The sequence below is a fragment of the Delphinapterus leucas genome, chromosome 20 (assembly GCF_059928025.1).
Source record: "Delphinapterus leucas isolate spDelLeu-1000000601 "Yukka" chromosome 20, BTC_Dleu_Yukka2, whole genome shotgun sequence".
Taxonomy (NCBI): domain Eukaryota; kingdom Metazoa; phylum Chordata; class Mammalia; order Artiodactyla; family Monodontidae; genus Delphinapterus; species Delphinapterus leucas.
In genome coordinates this window covers 27,836,234-27,859,385 of record NC_143148.1, presented here as the reverse complement: position 1 = coordinate 27,859,385, position 23,152 = coordinate 27,836,234, and positions in this window count along the sequence as shown.

Below are 23,152 nucleotides of genomic sequence, written 5' to 3'. Positions count from 1 at the left end.
TTTTTTAATTCAACGCCAACACTAAAAGTTAAAACAGTTGACATAAAAATTCAGAATTCCGGTTCCTCTTAAAAAATCTAAACCTCTAGGGCTGCCAGGCTTTCATTCACCCCTGGCAACATTCAGCTGCAGGTGAGCAGCGGTAGTGCCCTCCAGCTTGCCACAGTTCCCGGCCTACTCACTCATCTCCACTGCTGCCCGGCCCCAGTACGAGAGCCTTAACGTCCTACTCACTCCCCTCGTAAACAGATAAGAAGACGGAGGCCACAGCTGGGCCCCAGCAGCCAAGTGCACCCACCCAACGCCTGGCTGAGAACCCTTTCCACCCTCCCCTCCTAAATTCTTCTGGGTCACAAGACCAGAGGGAGGCTGAAACCTCAGCTCCAATTTTTCCAAGCTCTAGGAGACCGATTCCCTCCCTCCGTTACTCATTATAATGGGATTTCTAAAGATGGATGGGGCCACGAGTTTAGGGTGGAGCTGGGGTTGTTGCAGGACTGTATGGCTTGTCTGGAGTTTAACGTTTTAGCCTCTCTTCCGCGTTCTTTTGCATTTAACGTATTACCAATATTAAGGCAAAGTCGACCTATTAGACGATTACACAAGGGAGCCCAGCTGCTACCATAAAGCCAATGAAGTTATGACAGCAGAGCCCGAGAGGAATCAAAGCTGAGTAAAACCTGTCGAGGTTGCTGACAAATGATGATAAAGTGATCTCTCGTGCCAGCGCTTGATGGAAATTGACAAGGTGAGCCTCCTCCCCTAATGAACAGATGCAACCCTTGCTCCCAATGAAATGCACGGCAAGTTTAATCTCCATGAGCATCAAAAGAAATTTGCTCCCACGTTTAGAAAGGGACACAGACACGTGGGCAGGAGGCACGGCGTTCATAGAAGGGACCCTGGTGTGTGGTGTGGGGTGACAGCAAAGGTGCTGGGGGCATCCCCATATACAGTATCGCGGATGCACCTGCCTAAAAATACATCCATTGCCCACCTGTCCGGCTCCCAGAACAGAAACTGAGGCTCAGATGGCACCTACGTCACAGGGACCCAAACTGCTCAGAAAGCAACTGTCTCCACGACTCCTGTTAAACGTACCGAGCTCTGGATTCTTACAATGTCAGTTACAGAACAATACCAGCCTGCCAGACAAGACGCATTAGAGGGACAAGGCGGATGGGGTGGGGGAGGGGAGACCCCCCCACACCCCTCGGAATACAATGCACCAGCTGCACATTAATAAATATGTAATGTTTGATTAGAAATATGTATAGTATTTTTCCCTCCCCAAATGCCGGCTCGCCCTTAAGCGGAAGACGGGATCTGGCCCACACTGACGGGTTTCTTTCTTGCTTGCTTTGAAAATACAAACTCAAATGTTTTCCTGTCCCAGCTGTTTCCCATTGTTGCTGTTTATCAGCTTGAAGGATGAACAGTGGAATAAAAAAAAACAGGCTTGCATTTCAAATGTGCCAGTCAGTCACTCCATTGTTCAAAGAAGAAAGCTTAATTGTCTCTGCTGGCAAACTTCTTTTTGGTGAATGTCCAGGTTTTAAGAAAAGCTATTCAGCTGTGCAATTTGTCTAATACATGCAGAGAAAAGCATATAAAATCACACGTTTTCTGGAAAAAAATTAAATAAGGGGAAAAGAGGAATTTGGGGAAAAGAACGAGTCGCACATTGAAGTTTTCCAACTTGCCTGCACTGGGCACAGTTTTCTGCTTCCTCTGGGGAAGTCTTAACTTCCCCAGGGACACTCCAGGGAGTCCCACCCCGTGGTCAGGCTTGGTGCAGACAAGCGGCACCAGCAGAAGCTGGTCCAAAACCCCACCTTCCCTGCCGATTGCACCAACTTCTGTTTGAACGGCTTCTGCTTTCTAGGAATGAAGTGCAGACACAGCCAGCAATGCTCCTAACTTATCTGGGAACATTTATTCTGGAGCCGTCTCCAGATTTAAAACTATGGAGAGAAAAGGTTCTAGGGATAAGGTTAGTTATGCCCAAAGCAGACAAGGCCCTGTCACCACAGATCAGCCAGATCTGGGTGGACACACAGGTGCAGGCCCGGGTGCCCCCCACAGACACCCACCTAGGGGTTGGCAGAATCTGTGGTTGCCTGAGAGGGGAACCCACGCTGTCTAGAACAGAAATGCCGTTTACAAGGCGGCACGGCCTTCGGCTTGGGTTGAAATTGCTCAGCTTATCTTCCAAAGGAACCCAGCCCCGAGAGGCTTCCACGTTAAAGGAGGATGCCAGGGACAGGAGAACGATTAGAGCATCAGTATCAGTAGGAAGACCCTCTGTGTCCCTTCCAGACCCAAGTGTCTAAGAAAATGCCCTGAAGATGTAGATGACTGATCTGTAAGTAGAGGAAGGAAGAATTGGACATGATGGAGTTGAGGGGACACTAAGGAATTAGGGGAAAGTGACTCAGAGTAGGTGGAAATAAGTCAGTGTCACAGTTTAACCAGAGGGCAACATTATTACCCATTGCTATCTGGCTTTTCCCAGATTCAACCTCAGCAATGTTTTTTATACTAGAAAGGAATGCTACGGCTATAAGTGTCATTACAGCCCAATTCACTACAATGTCCCCCGAATTTTTGAATATGCCATGCCATGCCCTGTGTCATTCACAGCCACCCCATGAGGTCAATGTCACCATGACCTCGAAACAGCAGCGAACAAGAAGGGGGACAATGTTCCCAGTGTCTCACAGCTTCCAAGAGGTAACAGGAGGACTTGAAACCAGACCTTCTGCGTCCTGGTCCGCCTGGGTCTGTGAAGAGAAACACAGGTGGAAAAGGTTAACCAGTTCCCTCCCAAGTTCTCCAGCTTCCAAACCTGCACCCTCCTCAGAGTGACTGAGGACTGGACGGGGGCAGCGCCTCTGGGCTGGACCTCCGATCCGAGGGCTAGTTCCCAGCACAATCCAGGAAGCCTGTTTCCCCATTCGACTACCTCTCACGCTTTGCACAGTGACGATTTCAAACATTCCCTTCTCCCAGAACCCCTTGGCTGCTCTCTGCAGCCCTCTCCCTCTCCCCACGATAACCTCACGTCCTGGCCCTCAAGAAACGCAGAAGGAACCAATGAGAACACAGTTCATGTTCTGCCATCAAACCTGAGGGCACACCTATACCTGTGGCTGCCCTTGACCCACCCTGCATGTCCGAAACCAGCCCCGACCTTTGAGCTCAGCCCCTCAAACTCCCCAGGGGACCACACCATATCATGTATCACCTCTCCCCTGCATCTTCATCTTTCCTTGCTCTGTCGGCCTCTGTGCCACCAAGAAAGCACATCTCAGATTCTCCTGACTTAAGAAAAACGAACCCACCAAACAAGATGATTCAGAAGACAAGTTAAGCATTCCCATCTCCCTGTCCTCCTGCCCCAAATTCCTGAAAAGAAAAGTCGTATTTTAAAAAGAAAGAGTGGGGCTTCCCTGGTGGCGCAGTGGTTGAGGATCCGCCTGCCGATGCAGGGGACACCGGTTCGTGTCCCGGTCCGGGAGGATCCCACATGCCGCAGAGCGGCTGGGCCCGTGAGCCATGGCCGCTGAGCCTGTGTGTCCGGAGCCTGTGCTCCACAACGGGAGAGGCCACAGCAGTGAGAGGCCCCCGTGCCGCAAATAAATAAATAAATAAATAAAAGAAGAGTGAATCCGTCACCAGGCTGGAGAAACAAGAACTTGTCCACAGTTCCTGGAAGATGGGAAGCAGGTGGGGTGGGGTTGACAGGAGCCGAACAGGAGAGAACGAGAGGCTCAGGAGCAGCCGACGAAACCACAGTGAAAACCACCAGAGCTAGAGCCACTGAGAAAGGAAAAAAGACCCCAAATAACCTTGGGCTCTGAGGAAACAAACACAGAAAGCAAGGGGTGAAGCGATCGGGAGAGAAATTAGTAAAATAACCGTGTTCAGAATTGGTCTTCACTGGAGCCGATGGAGCCTGCCTGTCCCTTTACATCAGACAGGAGGCTGCAGTGACATTTCAGGTCAAAAGCCAAGGACTGCACACTAAAGAAAGTGAACCCACTTCTACGGGCAATCTCACCCTCTAATTTGCCAAGTGGAGGTACAGCCCCTTTCACTCGGAGCTAGAGACATTTCACCAAACCTAAAGAATTCTGTGGTGACGTAAGTACAATCCCAGAGACCCTCCAGGTTCGTTCACAATGCAAACAAAAAATATAAAATACCTGGGAATAAACCTACCAAGAAATGTTCAGGACTATGAGAAGAAAACTATAAAAATTTACTGTGGGACATAAAAGAAGACCTGAATAAATGGAAAGGCACAACCATAGACCTGGATGGAAATAGTCAATATTGTAAAAATGTCAGATCTTCTCAAATTAAACTATAAATTCACTACCATCCCAATCACTATCCTTACAGGAGTTTTTAAAGGAACTGGACAAGCCCAAGCTAAATTTCATTTGAAAAAGAAAATGCAAGAGAATAACCAGGAACAATTTGAAAAAGAAACAAAATAGTTTGGGCATTTGTTCTACCAAATATGAAAACAGACCAGGAAGCATTTAAAAGAGCATGAAGCAGATGGGATTACACAAAGAAACCAAAGAAACAGAATAGAAAGTCCAGAAATAGACACACGTATATAGAGAAAAGTCAGGAAAATGATGGAGTTTTCAATACATGAGATCGTGACGTCTGGCTCTTCATTTGGAAAGAAAAAAAGTCAAATCCCTACCTCACATTGTGTATAGAAATAAACTCCTACCAGATTAAGAAGCTAAACATGAAAGACAAATCTAGAAAAGTATTAGACAATGTCACGTGTCGTATTTGAAATAAATTAGAATGATGTGGTTTCGAAATCACGTAATATGAAAAACAATAACGTCTCAATGTTACATACAAAGTTTGAAACTCCCCTCAAGTAAAACAACCGTGCGGTCAGGCCACTCAAGATGACTGTTCTCTTGTTCTCTGTACATCCCCTGCTGGACCAGGCCCTGCTTCACTCACAGGACTCTCCAATCTTCTTAATTATAGGGCTTAATCAGTAACTGCCTGCACGCTTGCCCCTGCCCCAGCCTCTGGTTTCCATGGTAACTGATGAGCCAACCTGATGTCAATTCCCCCTATAAACGGTAGCCTCCTTCTCCCTCATGTAGTGAAGATTGCTGCCGTGTCCTGCCTGCTGTCTGCTGTACATGGTGTCACCCCGGGACCTTGCTTCAGATGCCCTGTCCAATAAACCATTGCTGTCTCTCTCACTGTTCCTGGGCTCTTTCTTAGGTCTCCAGGCTGGACAACTACAAGGCTTGCAGGCCTGCAGCCCAACAGCAACAATTAATCAAGAATTGTGGAATTTCAAGGGACTTCCCTGGTGGTCCAGTAGCTAAGACGCCTCGCTCCCAATGCAGGGGGCCCGCGTTCTATCCCTGGTCACGGAACGAGATTCCTCACCCATGCCGCAACTAAAAAAGATCCCACACGCAGCAACGAAGATCCCAGGTGCTTCAATGAAGACCTGGGAGAACCAAATAGATAAATATTAAAAAAAAAAAAGAATTGTGGAATTTCAAAACTAGGGCAAAGTGAGCTGGAACTACATTTATATTAATGCCACATGGTGATGACTCTTTAGCAGGTAGAAACAAGGGCCTGCTGTCCTTTGTTATTACTTAAGCAGTGGTTCTCCAGTCACAACTTCCAACAGTAAGTTTGATGACTAATGTGCATTATCATTGACATTAACTGATCTTATGATTCAAAATATAGTTTAACCTTTTAACAACACCCTCCAAGCATTTATTAGAGTGGTGGTGCTAGGTTTGCGCTAAAACACCCCCCCCCCACACGCACACACATCTAAACATCAATAACTCTGGGCTAGAGAATGGAGGGGATAAAATTATTTTGAAGACCAAACAATCACCATGGTGTGCTGTTAATTTAGGAGTGCGTGCTCTGTAAACTATCAGAAACATTGCTGGAAAAATTTCATCATCATTATAGAGTTGTGCATTCCAAGAATACAATAGACGCCACCTCGTGGAACAATTAGTCTCAAATGATGCTAGCTTTGAATTAGCTGAGATCTCTGGGATGCAGATTTCTGGACCCCAGCTGCTATGAGGTAGGCTGGTAATGGCCCCCAGTGGCCCCCTTTTCTGGAGAATTGCCTTCAGCTGATGGGAGGTCCTTGCCCTGGAAGTTGAACCCCAGCACGCGGCAAGGGCAGCCCATAGCAAATGACCGGCCGAACAGGAGGTGCAAAGGACTCTGATCTTGAGGGAGGCCAGCTGCAGTGTGATCTATGGGCTAGAGCTCCATCGCTGTGGCTCAGACAAGACTGAGCTATACTGAGGTTACCTCCTTGTCCCGCTCCTTCTCCACAATTATCCTGCTCGATTCCCTCCCTTACAGGTTTTCTGGAAGAGAACCCTCTTCGTTAATCCTGTGCTCCTGAATTCTCATCTCAGGCTCTGCTTCTAGCGAACCTGAGCCTGCAGAGTTGGGACCAGGAGCGGTCCTCAGAAACAGGCTCAGGGAATGGAATTCTGCAGTCGCGAGCCGACTAGCATGATGACCCCATCGTTGGCGGGAGTGGAGAATCGTCTGGAGCATGCGGTAGCAGCGCGGTTACCAGGACTCCCGCCTGTGGGTCCCCTGGGGCATGGAACACATGTGGATGGGGTACACTGCCTCATGCAAGAGCCCTGATGTTGGAGCAGTATGGGAGGAAAAGGACTTAGACTGTGGGACCGGGAGCCCATTGATGAGCACCACTGATGCTCAAAAAGCCAGGCTCGGGGTGATCAGTCACAAGGTGGAACAAACCATGAAAGACTGGGAGCCCCCGTGACAGCATTATGGGCAGAGGAAGCTGACCACCAGGAACTGAACCGCAGAGAAATCTCAGCTCCCAGCCCAGGCAAGTTTTCTACACCAAAGTCGGGACCCTGAAAAGGAAGATTCAGGACTCCGAAACTTGGGCTAGGGTCCTCTGAGTCTATGCACTGGAGAACTTTGAAGCCTTGGCAGCTGCAGAAGTGGCCCACTCCCCCTGGTGTGGAGACTATTGGAAAAGCCTCAGATGGGGCTTATAAGACAGTGCTGGTCTTCCTAAAGATCTGCTGACCGTCAGATTTGCTAGGGTCAAATCTCAGCATGACTTAACTGTGCCAGGCCTGCAAAGGGAACGTGGGGTTGAAAAGCCAGAGGAGTTGAAAGACCCCATGAACGGGTCCCAGCAGGACTGGCAAAGTGAGCCCAGGGGTGGATCCTGAGGATGTTGGTTACAACGCTGGATGACATACACAGAATACAATGCTGGTTAAGGGATCGTTTGTTGATAAGGGACGTAGGATCCTTAGGATCTAACACCCTGCGTCTAATACACAGCTGAGATGGCTCTTAAAAGCTTGGAAAAAGTGATGTCTCACATTAAATGAAGTACAGATGCCAGAACTATCCTTGCAGGTGGTGGGGGAAAGGCCCAAGCAGGCAGTAGCTGAAGTGTAGTTCCTGGGCCAAGTGGGGTATATTTACTAGGGCAGCTTAACACAACCTCGGGTATGTGGTTTGCAGTCTCTGATCTAGCAAATCCACACTGTGTTAGTTTTAGTTTCCTGGGGCTGCCCTAACAAATTATCACAAACTTGGTGGCTTAAGACAATAGAGACGTATTATCTCACAGTTCTGGAGGAGAGAAGTCTGAAACCAAGGTGTGCACAGGGCGCTGCTCCCTCTGTAAACTTCAGGACAGCATCCTTCCTTGCGTCTTCCGGCTTCTGGTGCCTGACGGCATCCTTGGCGCTCCTTGGCTTGTAGACACATCACTCCAGTCTCTGCCTCCGTCTTCACGTCACCTTCTCCCCGTGTGTCTTCCCTTCTCTCCTCAGGACACTTATCATTGGATTTAGGGCCCACCTGAACCCAAGATGATCTTATCTTGAAACCTTAATTACATCTGCAAAGACCCTTATACCAAATGGGGACAAGTTTATAGGTTCCAAGTGGACATATCTTTTGGGCAGGGGCAAGGAGGGACCACCATTCAACACATTACACCTACCCATCACAAAGGAGGATGCCTTTACATCCAATGAACAATAGCATACATTTACAGCCTGGCCCTGGAATATGGTAATTCTGATTTCCGTCATAATACAGTCTAAAGTGACTTAAATCATCAGGACACTTCCCAGAACCTGACATTAGTTCCCTGTCTCAATGATGTCATGTCAACTGGATCGGGTAAGAAAGAAGAGGCAAGTCTTCTGGATGCCTCATAAGATACATGCTTTCCAAAGGATGAGAAGGAAAGGATTCAGAGGTATGCATCTGCAAAGTTTTTAAGGGTTATCTGGAGCAGTGGAACATTCCCTCTAAAGTAAAGGAAAAAGGATGGTACCGTGTACCTCCTGTCACTGAGAAAGTAGCCCGATGCTTGGAGGACCTGTTTGGATATTGGAGGCAGCATACTCCCACACTTGGGGAGATGGCTCCTGCCCATCCATTGGGTTATGTGGAAGGAGGCTAGTCTTAAGTGAGGTCCAAAGCAAGAAGGGGCTCTACCCCAAGTCTGGGTTGTGCTACAAGTCCTGCATCTTGTGCCATATGACTCGATGGACCCCAGGGTGCTGACATTAGAAAAAAAGAAAGGTCTCAAATGAATGACCTTAGCTTCTACCTTAAAAAAACTAGAAAAAGGAGAGAAAATTAAACCAAAGTAGAAGAAAGGAAATAATAAAGATTAAGGCAGAAATCAATACAATAGAAAACAGAAAAACAATTTTTAAGAAACCAAGGAAACGTAAATCTTAAAAAGATCCATAAAACGAATAAACCTCTAGGCAGAATGATCAAGAACAAAGAAACTACAAATTACCAATATTAGGAATGAAAGCAGGTACCTCACTAGAGATCCTATGGAAATTAAAATGATAAACTGATATTAAGAGTGAATTTATGGCAATAAAGTTGATAACTCAGATGAAATGGACAAATGCCTTAAAAGACACAAACTACCAAAGCTTATATGAAAAGAAATAGATAATGTTCCATAAAGGAACTTGATTTATAGTTTTAAATCTTTCCATAAGCAAAACTCCAGGCCCAGATGGCTTCACCAGTGAATTGTGCTAAACATTTAAGGAAGAAATAATACTCCTTCAGAAAATAGAAGAGCAAACACTTTCCAATTCCTTTTCTGAAGCCAGCAGTACCCTGATACCAAAACCAGACAAAAATCGAACAAGAAAAGAAAACTATAGATCAATGTCCCTCATGAACATAACCTCAAAAATACTTTTTAAAGTATGAGCAAATAAAATTCAGCAATATATAAAAGGAACACTGCATGATGACTATGTGGGGTTTATCCCAGAGATTCAAGATTTGATTAGCATTCAAAAATTCACCACATCAACAGGCTGAAAAAAGAAAAATGGTCATTTCAATCGATCTAACAACAGAGATTCAAAGAATGCCCACGCGTACCGCCTCTATTCAACATTGTACTGGAGGTCCTAGCCAGTGCAGTAAGGAAAGCAAAAGAAATAAAAAGCATATATATTGGAAAGGAAGAAATTCAATATGATCATCTATATTAAAAAAAATCTACCATAAGCTCTACCAAGTAGCTATTAGAACTAGTATGTGACTTTAGCAGGGTCACAGGATACAAGATTGGTATACAAAAATCAATTATATTTCTATGTGCTAGCAATGAACAATTGGAAAGTGAAATTTTAAAATACCACGTACATGGGAGGGAGGGAGACGCAAGAGGGAAGAGATATGGGAACATATGTATATGTATAACTGATTCACTAAAGCGGCAAAAATTGGTTCTCAGGAGACTAAAAAACATTTAAATATCACAATGGTATTTGTCCCTCCAAAGAGCAATAGTGCATAAACAGATATGCAGTATATCTGTGGCATTAAATTTCTTGGGCAGGGGTAGTGCAGGCATTAGGGGAAAATGTCTAAAAAGGCTCAGGGGTTGGGGGAAGGGTAGTATTCAAAAATATGTCTTGATAAACACTGGATAAAAAGTTTGTATCTAGAATACATAAAAACTCTCTTACAACTCAATAATAAGACAAAGAATCCAATTTTTAAAATGGGCAAAAATCAGAACAGATACTACATCAAGAAGATATACGGATGGCAAATAAACACATGAAAAGATGCTCAACATTATTAGTCATTAAAGAAATGCAAATTAAAACCACAAGAAGATACTGATACACCCGTACAAGAATAGCTAAAATTTTAAAAAAGACTGACAATCCAAGTGATGGTGAAAATGGGGAGCAACCAGAACTCTCTTGGAGGGTATTTTGTGAGTCTTCGGTAAAGTCATAATATGTACGCCTGGTTATGAGGTTTCTGCTCCAACCTTACTAGTTACAGATATGAACAAGAGACAGTCAAGTAGTTAATTTCTGGGCGCCCAGTTTCCTCAGCTGTAAAATGATGTTAATCATACCTGGCTCATAGAATTATTATTCCTACTAAATGAGAATTATGTATAAAGCATTATTAATAGGGCAAAATTTTATCTACTTACAGCTTCTTCACTGGACAGGAATCAGAGTTTCCACTTGTCTGAATCTATCTGCAACCCTTTAAACTTGCACAGTAGAAGGCGCCCCTGAAAAGCCAGAAGACACCACCCTCTAAAATGCAAACCCATCAGCTGGCAGAGGACCCAGGAAGCCAGGATCACCCGTTGACACCTCAACAACATCAGGTTATCTGACAACCCACCATGGCCCAAGGAGGGCGGGACGCCAGTAGGGGGAGAGGGCTCTTTGGGTGGGTGGGTCTCTGATTCAGGCTCAAGAGCAAACTTGCCCACTCCACATGGTACAGCCCCACCCCATGCACAGGCTTCAGCCCATCTTTGATGTCACTCGTTCAACCACCACATGATTCACACTCTCAGTCACTCAGGAATTTGTTCGTCCATCCTGGGAAGCATTTACTAAAGGGCCAGACATTGTGCCAGGCGTCAGGTATGCAGTACTGATCTCTCTGAGCCTTTGTTTTCCCATCTGTAAAATGGGCTGTTGGCAGAATAAGCTGTGTGTCCATGAAGCGCCCTGTATGGTGCCTGGCTCAGAAAATGTCCCTTCTCTTCCCGTTAGCACACCAGGCTCTGAGATTTCCTTTCCATTAAAATGAGACCGGTGTTAGCCTTTCCTGGGAAATAGGATACGTGGACCCTGGCAACCCCTCTCTTTATGTCAGGGGTTGCAAACTCAATTATCTCTGGTGTCCAGGCCTTGGGGAAGGTGACCAGGTGCAAGCAGAGCACAGAGCTTGTCTTCGGTGGTCAGCTTCAGCCCCTGGTTGCCCTTCCAGAAAACAGCCCCCAGCATGCCAGATTTCCCAGTGTTTCAAGAAAAGCTGGAGGTCCAGATTTCTTGTAAAAGCTTCTAGTTTTTAAACAAGGGCAGCTTTTCACATTTATTCCAAACACCATGCAGACTTTGAGTCTGCAACCTCTACACAGCGAAGAAAAGGCTGTGGTTCACAGCTTTCATCGCTTCCCCTCACAGGGGTAGAATTTTCAGAGACACAGACCAACCTCATCCTTAAAGGCCAGCCCATCCTCACAGCCTCCTGGGCCCACAGTCCACACCAACCAGAGCCTCTTCAGTTCTCAATATATGCTTGTTATATCCACTGCCACTCCCCATACCCTCACTCCTGGGTAAGGAAGTGTCAGATCCCAGCTCTTTCTGCCTCTGGAGTATGTTGACCAAGTGCCCTTTCTTCACTGCAGACACAGATGAATACAGGGCTGCAAGGTGCCTGCCACGTGCAGGGGCCACTTACAACAAACAGGACTCCCCTCCCTCCCTGAGGCCCCACTGCCCTGCCAGCCGCCCGCCTGCATGGCCACTGCTCTCCCAGCCACGCTCTTCCCCACCTTGGCCACCTCTGCTCAAAGCGACACACGTGTCCCCCCAGTGACAGAACTGTGCGGTATGAAAAGACTCAGAGTTGATAAAAAAGACTTTTCCCCTTGATGACCATTTGGCCTCTGGACAGGCTTTCCAGACAGCCTGGAGAGAGCTTATTACATTATCAAACACCTAGAAAAGCAGTTCCTCTCTTGCCATATTCCAATCCTTAAAAAAAAAGAAGAAAAAGCTACAATCTGGAAACAACCTAAGTGGCTACATTAACCAGGGCGCAACCAGACAACAGAGCATTACGCAGCCGTGTGAAAAGCTAAGGAGCTCTGTTATGTGGTTACATGAAGAGAACAAAGCACAGAACCAAGTGCAGAGTGTGTCCCATTTCCACAAAATGGTGATATTTAATTGCCTGAGTTGATTCATGAAAAGAATATTTCCGGAAGGAAATGAGAAACTGGTAAAAATGCTAAACTCTAAGGAAGGGAATTGGGAACAGGGAGGCACAGGTAGGAGGGAGGTTTGCCTTTCACTTTTATACTGTTTGACATCTTTTTAACCTTACTGTTATATTAGTGATTTTTTCACAAACTTCTTTTGTTTGGGAATATTTTTTAGGCTTACAGAAGATTTGCAAGGATGACACAGTTCGCATGTACCCTTCATCCAGTTCCCCTTAAGGTCAGCCTAACAGTGATACATTTGTCAAAGCTAAAAAGCTGACAATGGTACCGTCTTACAGGCTTTATCCAGGTCCTACTGGTTTTTACACAAATTTCCTCTTTCTGTTCCAGGCACCCATCCAGGGTCCCCCGTCGCAATGAGGTATCATGTCTCCTTAGTCTAAGTCTGTGACAGTTTCTCAGACTTTCCCTGTTTTTCATGAACTTGAACACCTTTGAAGAGTAGTGGTCAGATGTTTCATCCGGTGCCCCTCAGTTTGGGTTTCTCCTGTTTCCTCGTGGTTAGTCTGGACCGTAGTTGTGAGGCACAAACAGCCCGAAGGTGATGCGCTCTCCTTGCCATACCACATCGGGGGCCGTGCTGCCACGCTTACCCCTGGTAAGGTTAACCTAGGTCAGCTGGTTAGTCTGTTTTGTCAGTTTCCCCGCTAACATGGCTGTTCTTTCCTGTCCACACTCTGTTCTTCTGACGGGAGTCCCGGAGTCCAGCCCGCAGGCAGGGAGAGGGGTTGCTCCCCCTCCAGACGCGGCAACAGCTACATGTGTTATTTGTACTTTTCTAAAAGAGGTATTTGTCCTTTTCCCCCATTTTTTAATGTATTCAATCATTTCTTTATATTAATATGGGTATTTGGGGTGTTACAATCCAATACTACAGCTGTTCGTTTTGTCATCCAAATTATTCCAGCTTTGGTTACATTTTTTTGTTTTGTTTTGTTTTTTTTTGCGGTACGCGGGCTTCTCACTGTTGTGGCCCCTCCCATTGCGGAGCACAGGCTCCGGATGCGCAGGCTCAGCAGCCATGGCTCACGGGCCCAGCCGCTCCGCTGCATATGGGATCTTCCCGGACCGGGCACGAACCCGTGTCCCCTGCATCGGCAGGCGGACTCTCAACCACTGCGCCACCAGGGAAGCCCTACCTTTGTTTTTTAATGGTTTTTGATGATAAAAACCTACAGTCATTTAAGAAGGCTGTGATCAAAGATAAGGTTGCTTGAGATCATCAGAAGTTATTCCCGGGCCTCAATCTTCCATACCAGAGGAGGAAGTACTGGGGAGGGATGACAAGCTCAGGCCCCAGAGTGAGAACCAGGGTTCAAATCCCAGCTCTGCCACTTAGGAGCTGTGCAGCTTTGGGCAAGGGGTAACCTCTCTGTGCCTTAGGTGAAACATTTAAAAATGGGATGATTATGGTACATAATAATACTTCCTACCCCCCAGTTTTTGTGAGAAACAATTACAACAGCATCTGGGAAGCATTCAGAACGCTGCTTGGCACCAGGACAGCACCCAGCAACCATAAGCCGTGGTTGTCATTGGCATGGTGTGGGGTGCTGGGCGCCGGGTGCAGTTGGGGGCCCCTGCATACTCATCTCCCCCCATCAGTCCTGGTCGTCAGCAAGAGTGGGCAGAGGGCCAGCCACACGCAGGAGGAAGGGAAGGCTTGGCAGAGATGGAAGGGCCAGAGGCAGGAGGTCTGACTTCCAGTGCAGCCCACCTCTGGCTCTGCCGCCGCAGGGGGCTGGGGTGGAAGCTGCGTCAGCCCCCCCTGGGCCTGAGTTTTCTCACCTGTGGGGAGGGGGCTCATGAAGCTGGGCTGCCTTTCTCAAGAATGGATACCTGAGAGCTTTGGAAACTGCCAAGTTCAGGGGACCCAAAGAAGTCGTATTCGGTTGATTCTCAAAGCTGTCTCCCCAGGCAGGGGGTCCAGATGCTTTTCCTAGCCTGTTCAGGGGGTCCTCTTTCAGGCTTCAGCAGCCTTGAAAATCTCCAGCCCGCCTGCCTCCTCTGCTCTGCCCCCAGGGTCCCAAGCAGAAGCTAAATAAAGTGTGAGATCCCCATTGCCCACACCTAATTCACTTGACCTGCCAGGCCAGGGTGACAGTAGCTGGGCTGCCCTCAAGGCCCTTCCCCTGAGTGTTGAATGGCTGGGAGCCCATTTTACAGCCCTAGAAACTGAGGCCAGAGTGAACCACCCAAGTCAACATGGTGAATAATTTTCCGATCCAGGACTCAACCCAGGTCTAGACTTCCCCCAGGGATTCTGCTCTGCCCACCATCCCACCGCAGTCATCGTCCCTCTGGGCTGGGGAAGTAGCAGGAGGCCACTGGAGCGAACCATCTCTTTCCTCCACATCTGCTCTTCTTTCATCCACATCAACCGACCAGATGAAAATTCCAGAAAGGGCTCTGGATTCTCTTGGACCCGAGTTTGAATTTTGGCTCCCTATTGCTTAGCTGAGACATCTTGCGAGAATTACCTACTTCCCGAGCTGAGACATCTTGGATGAATTACCTACTTTGTGAAATGGAGGTACCCACCTTGTGGGAATGTCACAAAAACTAGCTGAATATATATAAAGCACTTGGCCTTGGTAAACGTTTAGAAAGTGGTAGACGGTACACTCTTCTCCTTGCAGCAGAACTCACGGAATAGCACAACCTCATCCTGCATCATCCATCCCTCCGTTCATCCATCAAGTCCTCATGGAGTTCCTGTTCTGGGTCAGAATCCGGGAACCCAGTGCTAAGTAAAGCAATACGGTGGCTCCCACAGAGCTTGCAAGGAGCCAGATGCCATCAGAGTGTCACATGATGCAAAATGACAGCTGGGAGGGTGAACCTTGTTGCCCTGAGAGCCCATACTTGGGGGACTTGGTGGAGTCTGGGGTGGGTCAAGTGAGGCTCCCCCATGAGCCAGTGATGCTTAAGTGAAACCTGACGGGTGATGAGGGGTGAGGAGGTGTGGACCAGACCAAAGACCAGCATCTCAGCTCCTGGAGGAAGGCCCATGTGCCTGAGAGAGGGAAGCGAAGGGGCTGGGCCAGGTGAGCTCCAGGGAATGGGGAGCCCTGTGTTCTGGCCGGGGAAAGGGAAGCCATCGGGAGGTGAGCAGCCACTTGTGTCCAGAACATCCTACCCCTGTCCACCCCAGCTGCCAGAGGGGAGTCCCCATGCTCCCTATTCATTACCTGACATAACTAATTGCCTGGTGACATTTCCCATATTATAGACAAATGTGAATTATGGGCCCAGCTGTTCCCCTGCTCATCACCAAGAATCGGTTGATAAATATGTTTATTCGAGGTCAGCCCGGCCTCATCCATTAGAAATATTGTTTTTCTAAACATTACATTGATTTAATTTAACTCTAATCAATTTAAAATGGTTCTGACAATGAACAAAAGCTTCAAATATGACCTTAAAGTAATAGGATTCATTAGCTATGTTTCGGATTAAACTTACCCTAATAGGGCAATTTTTCTTCCGAGGGTATTTGGTAAGCGACTAGTGGTCAGTCAAAATGAAATCAATTATTATAAATTATACAGTTAAAGTTGATTATGTATCCCCTGCTAATTTGTATAAATAAGGGTCTCTGACAATGGGAGTAATTTATTAATAACTATCTCTGCCCCAGCCCGGTATCACACTTCATGTAACAGCTGTCAGGGCATCTGTAGCCCATGAAGTATTATTTTCCATGGCTGCTCTCGATGTATGCTAATTAAACCCATAATTAATTGGAACAGTTATAGTTAAGACACAATGCTGGCGCCCTTTGCCCTATTATTCATTACAGTCAACTCATTCAAAAGGCAATCTGATCAAAAATTCATATGCTAGCTCTGGCGCCCCTAAAGTAAGGCGATCTTCCTACAAAGGGTGCCTGTGATGTGACAGCTGGCGTGCTGGGGGTGGAGGAGACGTAGTCAGAATCCCAGCCCCGAGAGCTTCTGTGCTTCCCACCCCGCCAGTGCCAGCCAAAGCCCGGTGCAGAAGGAACGGAGGCTCAGAGCGGCAGAATAGAGGGCCTGGGACAGAATGCCTAGGCCAGAGCTCATGAACTGGTGGTCCATACAGTGTTTATAAACAAACTAGCTAAAAACAACTCATGTTTTGGTCAGAATTGTACCAATTTGGGAAATCTCACATCTCCTGGAAATTCCTGACTTTGAAAAATCAGAATCCTCTGGGCCTGCTTCTCCCATTCCCTGTAACACCCCCATGCCTTTCCTTCCCTTCTTCCATTACCTGCCTGGTCCCTATAGGCAGTGAGCTTGAGAGCCAAGGTCTAGGACGCCTCCCCATTTTATAGGTGAAGAAACTGAGGCCCTGGGAGACAGTCTCGTCAAGGAGCATGTGGTGACCAGGCTCCAAGCAGTCTGGGTATGGCTGGTTTCACAAGTATCTAGGTGGAGCTGGGGGCCCGAGGGGAGGTGGGCCTGTCCGTGAGTGGACCCTCTCCCTGCTGTAGACTAGATGGACCAACATCACCGTGTTGGATGTTTGCAGTTGGAAACCACAGACTGAGTCCCTCTAATGGCAGATTCTTTGAGTTGGGCTGGCGAAGGATGGGGGAAATTCTTCCTTACCCCCACGTGGGCTCTCTGAGGCATGTGGCTGAAGGAGGGGACCGGAAGAGAAAAGCCCTGACAACTAAAATGGCATGGGCAAAAGAGAATATTCAGCTTGGAAATGCCCATGAAAATGACCTTCATGTGAACCGTCCAGTCCTCCAGTGGACATGGTGTGCTTCCCATTGGGTTGTCCTGGGATGGGTGCTGAGGCAGCAGGGACCATGCAGCTCTCGCCCTCTGATCGCCCTCCTACCAGAGCCAGCAGATGAATATAAAGCTTTGTGGAAGTCCCAGGAGTCTTGGGAGTGCCTGGGGAGGGGTCCCCTTGAGGATAAGGGAGGCAGAAGCTCTAGAGGTGAGGCTGGGCCTTTCTCTGCACTCAGGCAAGTGAGAGGAGCATTCCTCTAGGGAAAGTCTTGAATTCTTCCTGCAGGTAGTGGCAGGTTGGTGAGTAGCGAGAGGTAGGGATGATGGAGCAGGTCTGAGGCCCCAGAGGCTTTGCTGGCAAGGAAACTGGGAAGCTTCAGTTGACTGTGAGAGCCCTACAGAGCCGTGAACTAGAACCACGGATATACACAAATGAGTGAAAATCACAGACACCGCACGGAGTGTACAGGAGCCTGTCCCCCTTTACATGGAGTCACAAACCTGGCAAAATGAATCATGGGGACAGGAGTCAAAATAGTGGTTATTGCTGGCGGAGGGGAAGGAGCTGCCTGGGAGGGGCAAAGGGAGACGGACCAGGTGCTGGAAAAGCCCCGGAAGTTGACCTGCGGGCTGTACGGACACGTGAAATTCACGGAACCCTGCACAGAAAACAAGCGTGCTTAAACAAGGTACATCTCAATAAGAAAGGCCGCAGCCCCACACAGTCATGCCCGCGGTGGGCGGGGCGTCCCCCAGGCTCCGGGCACCTTGTGGGCCTGGGCTCCCTCCCGCGGATCCCTGAATAGATCCCAGTTCAGCGCCCCTAAGCGCTGGCGCCCTTCCCTGGCCGGGTGATGGCTTGCTGTCTGCAGGCGGGCCAGAGCACGACTCCAAACGCAGGGCCACAACCACAGAGCATCAGACTGAGACCTTACCTGGTTGGCACGGAAACCCTGCCAAGGGCCCTCTGTCAGAGGGGGACCTGGATCGGGCAGGGTCCTGCAGACGTGTCCAGAAGAATGGCAGAAACAAGTGGGACCAGAGAGAACCATCTTGAGCAGAAGTCCCTCAACCCTACCTCCTTTTAGAGTCAATGCTAGGCCTCTGGAGCCAGGCAGCCCTGAATTTAAGTCCCACTGGCTCTGCCTGGGCCTCAGTTTCCTCATCTGGGAAGTGGGGTGAGGTTCTTGTAAGAATGGGAGAGTACATATAGGAAGCACCTAACCCAGGGCCAGATGTTCACCAGATGGGAAAACTGAGACCCAGGGAACAGACAGACATGCTTCCTTCCATGTGTCAGGACCCTGTGGCTGCAGAGCTCCGAGCTGGCTCCCCCTGCAGCCCCAGTTCCCCCCAGGCTGTTCTGCCACCAGCAGGAACACATTCAATCCTGCGGTTCCTCCCTGGTCCCCTCCTCTGGGTGTCGGGACACCCAGTCCTGCCCACCACTGTCCTTTGCGTTGGCCCCAGCTACCCCATCTCTTGGCCTCCTCCATCCTCGCGTGTCCCTGATGCCCAGCACGCCTCCCCAGCCCTGCCTGTCCAGACTCCTAGCATGCAAGGCCGGAAGGGGAGTGACATTTGGGGGCAGCTGGGCCCCCCTGGGTCTCCCCTCCCACTTTTCCGCAGTGAGCAAGCAGCAGGCTCTGTGCCCATGGCCTCTGGGGAGGAGCTCAGCCTGCCGCTTCTGGTCCTGCCTGCCCGGGAGAGGCCGGCTTATATGCTCGGGAGCACCACAGTAGAAGTCTGCTTAACCTGTAACTCCTGCCAAATCCCCAGCTCCTTCGGCCTCAGTTTCTCCAAAGCGCACCTCTCCATTCTGTGAGGTCAGAGGGTGAGGGTGAAGGCTGTGAGCTCTGGCAGTCACACGAAGGCTTGAACAGTGAGCAGAGACTGGAGCGGAAAGGGCCGGGCGCAGCCGAGTCTGTTTACGCCAAACCACCCTGAACACAGCTCTCTTCCTTGGCCACCTCATGCCTGATGGGCTGCCTCAGTCTCCCCAGTGTGATCCTGGCGGTTCCTGCTGTCCCTTCAAGACCCCCTCACCCAGAACGGTCGTCGTGGCCTGGGAATAGCTTCTGTCTTGATCGGGTCATTGGCAGCACCCCCGAGCCCTCGCTGACTCACCCTTCATGCCAGCTGCAATCCCCTCCCTCCCTGGGGTCCTAAACGCCCTCTGACCTCCGAGGCCCCTCCAACCTCCCTTCCCTTTCCCCAGGAGCCGTCTTTTCTCCCCAGGACTGCCAGGAGAGAACTTGAAAACTGGTGGACGTGCACCTGTCTTCATCATGCCAAATGACCTCCAAAATGACCGCCCAAACTCCCAAACATCCTGGCAGTATTTGATTTACAGCTCACAGACTTTCCCACATGCATTATCTCCTTCTGATACATGGCCCCTGCCCAGCCACCTCCCTGCATATCCCGTCATTCAGTCAAACACGGGTTTTGATTTGGATGATACTGACAAAGGGAAGAAACGAGAACGTCAAGATCATTTGCCGTCACTGTGATCTCTTCAGTCAGCGTATTCACTGCAGACTTTTCAGTACACGCGCACAAAACCTTGTAGAAACAAAATCAGACAGATCTATTATGAGACGTGTTTTATAATCTGCTTTTCTTCACCTAATATATTGTGGAACTTGGCTCATGTCATTAAAAAAAAAAATGATGCTCTGGAAGCATCTTCAACGGCTGCCGAGTACTCCGTAGTCTAGCTATACCAGACATTGATCAGGGTCCTGCACCCTTAAGCTTCTCAAGTGTAGCCACGTTGTGAACAATGTTGCCTGTGGTCTTACAGCTAATCTTGGGCATCCTTGTGATCATGTCCTCAGAAAGATGTCCTAGCAATAGAATTGCCAGGTAGAAGAAAAACATCAAGGCTTTTGAAAAAATAAGCACACGTGGATTGAACCCCACATGTGGATTGACTCACAACCTGTGTGTGATTGTTTAGGGTCAGGGGGCTGGGGAAGAACCAAAGCAAGAGAAGTCAGTGGTCTGAGGAGGGGTCTGAGCACATACCAGGCCAAAGCACCCTCAGATGTGAACATGGGGAAGGGGGCTTAGAAAGCAGTGGGGCCCCTGAGTGTCAGAGGACAGCGGAGAGGCTAGCCCCAATCCCCCTATATTAAGAGGTGGAGAAACAGGCCAGAGAGACACCACCCAGAAAGGTGGTGACCTCCAGTTCTGGAGTCTTTCCAATAGAGCCCTGCGCTTTCTGTAAAGCGAGCCCTGCTGGGGAAGAGCAGGCTGCACCTCGGTGTGGGAGTGTGGACTGGTCGTATCCAACCTGCCAAGCAGAGCCAGGGAGAGATGGTGGGTATGAGCCGGGGTCACAGATATACAGTGGCTATAATCAGCATGAGCGCCTGTGATGTGCCAGGCGCTGGTCCAGGCGTTTGGGTCTGTGATGACAAAGTGAGTGAAGGTAGGAGCTATGGCTGTGCAAGAGATTCCAGCTCTCGCTCACACAGAAAGCAGTTTATGTGAGCCTTCATCCACATGCAAATCCTTCCCGGATTTTGCTGAAAAAACGTCTTTGCCACAGCGGCAGAGTCTAGGGTAGTGGTTCTCAAACACACACAAAGAGTGTACAAGACTCACTTGGTGGGGGGAGGGGGAGGGGTTCAAAGTGCAGATTCCAGGGCCCCATGCTGAGAGTATGATTCTGTAGTTTTAGGTGGGGCACTTGAGCCTGCATTCTTTCTTTCTTTTTTAAGTGACGGATGTGTCAGCCCCATCACATATTTTTTAAAGTCTTTATTGAATTTGTTATAATATTGCTTCTGTTTTATGTTTTAGTTTCTTGGCCGCGAGGCACGTGAGATCTTAGCTCCCCGACCAGGAATCGAACCCGCACGCCCGCCTGCATTGGAAGGCGAAGTTTTGACCGCTGGACGGCCAGGAAAGTCCCTGAGCCTGCATCCTGAAGGGTCCCAGATGACTCAGATGCAGGTGGGCCACAGACCACTCTTTAGGAAACACTGATGAGAGTGTGGTTGATTTTCATACGGAGACCCTGACAACTTTAGCTGTAGTAAAGTTAGTAGATATTAGGCTCACCCTGACAGTCTTTTCCCACACCCTGTTCCCACCCCGCCCCCAGAAAAGCATGTTTCTAATGAAGGGAGAAATGCATACCAGTTTAGGGGCTCGACATCAGGATCCCATGATTTACCTACTTTCTTCTCATAAAGCTAGGGATTAGTACTCCATTCTTCAGCAGATCCCTGAGGGAAGCGCTCACACCCGACCTTACGGCATTCACCCAGCAGATGGCACTAACTCATTCTAAATACCATTTGTAAAAGGAGACAAAGCTCAAGATAGATGGAGAGACAGAGAAAGGGCAAGACAGACAGACAGTGAGAGGACAGTCACAGGCAGAAACGTCCTGAAGTGACACAGAGGGAGCTTAAACCCTCCTGGATGTAATTTGTAATCTGGTGTGCAGCCTTGACTCATTGCCACACTTGTTTTCAAAAATCACCTGCTGCTTCCCAAACCTGGGATCTGGCTGCATAGCCTATTATCACCACAAGATGGCGATGCTGTGCCAGGAGGACCAGAAACACAGGAAAATCTGTGTCTTAAAAGGCAATATGAGGGCTTGAGAATATGTCTTGAAAATAAGATCATGGAGGGAGAAGAGAGGGGGAAAGAGACATGTTGATTAGATTTGCAGCCTGTCTCTCAGAGTTCACGATTATGCTATTACCACGACAGCTGCTACCACCAGCGGCTGCCATGACTGAGGGGTTACCACGTACCAGGCTGTGATAAGCACTCTACATACATACACGGTTTCATTTCAAGTTCATCAAACCTTATGAGGGAAGTTCCACGATGTCTCCACTTCTGAGAGGAAGCATTATGTGGGACACCAGAGGCTGGGACCTCTTGTATTTTCTCAAAAGAAATGGGGACAGTGATCTAATTCTGGCCACATCAACAATAGTGAATGGGGTGACTTATATGCATAAAAGGCTGAGGGTTCCTTCTTTCACTGAGCAGATATTTGAGTGCCTACTCATGCCTGGCCCTGTTCAAGGTGCTAAGGAAAGAGAACTGAAGGAACTAGAGAAAAATCCCTGCTTCTAGTGCAAAGAGACCACAGTAAACCACCAGGTTCCAGGAGGGGTGCCATGGAGAAATTGAAGAACCCCAGGGCCAGAAAGTGCCTGCAGGGGCATTTTAGAGGATGTTGGTGGTGAGCTGGAGCTAGTCCCACCGACCCTCAGAACCAATTGTTTAATTTTCAAGAATTCTGTGAGCCCGGTCTTAAACACATCCATTATTAATGTTAAATTATATGAACTTACAATTGTTATATTTAAAAGTTATCATTAAATAAGTCATATTTAAAACTTATTCCTTCCTAATTATTTTACATTTTACAATTATCCAATGAGAAGCACACTTCTTCCGTAAAGGACCGGATAGTAAATATTTTAGGCTGTGCGGAGCATACAGTTTCTGTCATTAACTACTCAACTCTGCCCTTGTATCTTGAAAGCAGCCACAGATATGTAATATGAATGGGCGTGACTGTCTTTCAGTAAAACGTTATCTACAAAAACAGGCAAACAGGCGGTGGGCTGGGTTTGGTCCCCCAGCCGTAGCCAGCAGCCCCCGGTCTGTACTCAGCTATTCCCGTCTGTCGTATCTGGTTGGTGGATATGCTATATATTGATACTTGTGTGCTAATCCTAGCTACATCTCTTCCCGGTGCCACCTTCAGGGATGTCACACTGGCAGCTTGCAGTCAGCCGCTGTGAAAGTATTTACATCTCAAAATTGGCAAACGCTGCAGATCAGGGCTTTTTTTTCTCCCTGGAGAGCTGGCTGTTAAACATTTACCAGCACACCAGCGGCTAATGTGGTCTGAGAAGGCCTCTCTGGGGACGTGAACTCTGCACGGGAACCTGAAACTGCACTTAAGTCTTTCTGTCCTGCAGCTGCCCATCCCACCCACCAGAGGTAACATACAGAACATAGCTTGGAAACAGATCTGAACAAAACAGTCTAAAGT